Here is a 4,377-nt window from a genome sequence, read left to right on the forward strand (position 1 = left end):
TTCAAAAATTAACAAAAGGACATAATTACTGTTGTAAAGAGTTGGAACAACACAATCTTGTTGCTACACTATGAGGTTTCACCATAATATCTGTAGTAACTCTGGTTACACAAATGGTAATCAAACTGCCAAAAAAACATGGTTACTATACTCTTACCATAAGCCTAATACCATGGTTAATTTTTATTAGGACAAAACTTGACCCTTGCTAATGCTAATACATGTTCAGTTTTTTAACATTTTTCTGTAAAGATATATTCAAGATGAAACAATTATTGTACTAATTTTGACATAAGGCAAGATAACAACAATAACACATGGTCTTATTGTAATACTTAAATAAATGTTGGCCTATACTATGTGCAAAAACAAATTACAGTGAGGTGGTTGTGAGGTGGAAGTGACCGGTACAAGAATATTAGTGAAGAAAGTAAACACACTTGAGAGACAGAAAGATGTCAGGGAAAAAGAAGAGACTAAAAAGGAGATTGGAAGTTCAAGATATAACCTTTAATTATTTTGTGTGGCCACAGCCTAGGGATTTACACTTTTTTTTTATGTGGTGATGACGATGATGACCATACAAACAATATGGTTGTGTGGATTCAAAATGTGTTGTAGGTGTATGGGATGGCCCTGCATATATATATATATATTAAAAAAAATAAAAAAAATAAAAAAGCTAATAACATTGTCAGCATTAAAAGAGTAATTGCTGCTTTTTGCAGTGCAAAGTTTGTAATGAAAATATCAATACGTTTTCGTCAGTTATTTTACCTATACGGATCTCTGCATTTCTTACAGATTTCTACTCATTCGAAATCGGATACCATTACGTTTCTTTCAATGCATTATTAACAGAGCTGTTGCTTGTGAATAAGTGTTGTACCTGTTTAAATCATGCTTTCAACTGAAAATATTCAGTATCTAGAAGGAACTAACTAATTCCTTTTGAACTATTACTGCTCATGGGGGCAGCCATGGCCTAATGGTGTGGGAGTTGGGCTTGTAACCCAAAATGTTGCCAGTTCAATTCCAACACCAGCATGAACTGAAGGTGGGAATTGTGAATGAACAGCGCTCTTTCCACCTTCAATACCATGACTGAGTGCCCTTGAGCAAGGCACTGAACCCCCAGCTGCTCCCTGGGCGCTGGAGCAATGGCTGCCCACTGCTACGGTGTGTGTTCACAGTGTTTGAATCAAATGATTCGCGATCCGATTTGAGCGCTTCGAAACATGCAGTGGTTGATTTGGATTTTCAAAAGGCTTCTTTAATACTTTGCTCACCTCCTCTATATAATTTATTAGTTGGTTAAAATCATTACAATTAATAGGCCAAAAGCAACCAAAGCATACCTACGGACTGAACGCAGCACCAAATTCCATAGGGCAAAATGTAAACAAAAAACCAACGCCATAGCAGGGCTTAGGGCAGTCTAATTCAGCCCTTCCAAGGGTTCCACCAGACGTGGGCCCTCATGTAACCTGATCAATGATGTACATCTGAGTAAATGAGACAGAGAGAAGTTGGCGATTGAAGGGCCTTAAAAATGGACTGGAACGCAGCCAATGTAATAACCATCACACTAATGGCTCATTTTGTTCATTAAAGACCAGGGCCTACCTTTATTTCTTTATTGTGCTGATTTCTGCTGCTGGATCTCTGTTGATTGTAGTTTCAGTCACGATGAGCTGCATCTGCAAGAAATGTAGAAAAACAGGTCAGGAGAACAAACTATCCTTAACAAAAATTAAATAAATGAATGAATATAGCACACACACACACACACACACACACACACACACAATTTTTGTGAATTGTGGGGACATTCCATAGACGTAATGGTTTTTATACTGTACAAACGATATTTGCTATCACCCTACACCTTCCCTACAGCTAAACCTAGCCCTCACAGGAGACTGTGCATATCTTTACATTCTCAAAAAAACGTATTCTGTATGATTTATAAGCCTTTTGAAAAGTGGGGACATGGGCAATGTCCTCATAAGTCACCCTCTCCTTGTAATACCTATGTCATACCCATGTTATTACACAAATTTGTGTCCAGATATGTCACAAAAACAGAAACACACACACACACACACGCACACGCACGCACACGCACACGCACACACACACACACACACACACACACACACACACACACACACACACACACACACACAAACACACACACACACACACACACACACACACACACACACACACACACACACACATGTTGGGTTTACATGTTTTATGGGGACATTCCATAGGCGTAATGGTTTTTATACTGTACAAACCGTACTTTCTATCGCCCTACACCTAAACCTAGCCCTCACAGGAGATTGTGCACACTTTTACTTCATCAAAAAAACTCATTGTGCATGATTTATAAGCCTGTTTCCTCATGGGGACCTGAGAAATGTCCCCACAATGTCAAAATCTACTGGTATTCCTATCCTTGTGGGGACATTTGGTCCCCACAACGTGATGAATACCAGGTACACTCTCACACACACACACACACACACACACACACACACACACACACACATACTTGTTTTTCTCCCATAAGGGGGTCCATCGTTTTTTACCAAATTATGGGGTCCACCATTTCCAGTGGATCTACGCATGTATAAAAAATCAAGCAAGATTATGACCAGTTTTTAATAATAAATATCACTTAAATGTAACAAAATTCAAACAAAAATTTCTCCATGTCTGTTTCTGAGTCACTTGTGGGGTTCCGGTTTAAACATTTAGAACTTGTGAGGTCCGCTATTACAGATACACACATATTTCTAGTTTTTATATCCTAACGGGGAACAAAAGGTACTATCTGGAAATTTCCATTAGTTTGGCTTTGATTATCATATTTTATAGAGTAGAATTTATATCTTTTAAATTAATTAGCTCACAAACCTATTAGCTTTGTCAATCCTATGATTGGCTGAGCTACATATGAGGCAGAAAACATCTAAAATGGCATTTAGAGAAATTACTTCCAGCTTAACAGATCTCAAATCCTAGTTTCTTCTAAAATCTGAGTACTCAAATTTTGATCCAACTGAACTTTACCTGCATAGTACTGGTCATGGAATGGACTCCTATAATGCAGTGTTGATAGAGGGATCTTGGTTTCTCCCTGGGTATTTTTCTCCATTTCTATTGAAATTGTGTTCCTAGCCAGTAACCTTTGTTTTATTTAACAGTGCCTAAAGACAATTAGTTAACATAGACCTCACCATTCATCCAATGAACAAAGAATTGAGAATGTGAAATACATAATTTTTCCCTATAAAGCTGATTTGGGGCAATGTAAGCACTGTAAAGAAAACATGTTTTTCCTTTTGTACACGTCATGTGTAATATTTTAGACGCACAGTAAAAAAAAAAAAAAAAAAGAAAAAAGAAAAAAGTACAACATATGTCCTCAATGAAAATGTATTTGGTAATAATACACAATGGACAGTTCCATACAAAAAGAGGTTAGACTGCATTTTACATTTCAAATGAATACTAAAAACACTTTGGTCAAATCTTTGGTCAATTTGATGTCGAAGAACATGCTTTAACTAATAAGGATTCACAACAGCCTTTTTCCTTGAAATAAAAAACTGAACATATAAAAAGAGATTTTCCTCGGTCGTCAATGTTTTTCTTTCGTATTTTAAAAAACATTAAAAGGGTTAGTTGACCCAACTGAACTTTGCCTTTGGAATACATAACTTTTTTCCTGTGGTGGGAAGAGCAAATGACAGACACAGTGGGTGTAGAGTCAGGCCTAGGAGAGGCTTTTATTTAACATAAAAGAAAAGTGTCCAAAGGAGGGGAAAGTGTCCAACAAAAAACAGGGAATTTGGTGTCCCCTTCGTGCAGGGGATTCCTTGAAGAAGCGACAGTGTTCGATAGGGAAGGGTCCAGTAAGGGATGAAGTCCAGAGGCCGCACACGCTGCCCTCTCAGGACACTAGCGTGCAGGCACAGGGAAGAGACCGGTCTCTCAAGGAGAGGCACGCCTGGCATTTAAGCAGCGGCGGTGATGAGGCTTCATTCACATCAGGTGTGCCTCATCACATCAAGCTGTTTTGGTGCCACTCCCCACCGCCCCCACCCCCAAGCGACATTCAGCCTCCACCCACACGGTGCGCTACCTTCCTCAACTAGGCTCCAGCGGTTGGAGTGGGTGGGGATACCTCTCTGAAGCAATGCTCCCTCTCGAAACGCACTGAAACAGGGACAGAAAAACTGGGATTTAGTCGACAGCCTCAACCAACCGCAGGATAAGTGATACTAAATTAAACAGCCTCCCAGCTGCAAAAGGGGCAAGTGCTATCTCCTTCAAAAAATCATCAGATGTTGCCATACTGTG

This window comes from Garra rufa, chromosome 7 (assembly GCF_049309525.1).
Source record: "Garra rufa chromosome 7, GarRuf1.0, whole genome shotgun sequence".
Lineage (NCBI taxonomy): Eukaryota > Metazoa > Chordata > Actinopteri > Cypriniformes > Cyprinidae > Garra > Garra rufa.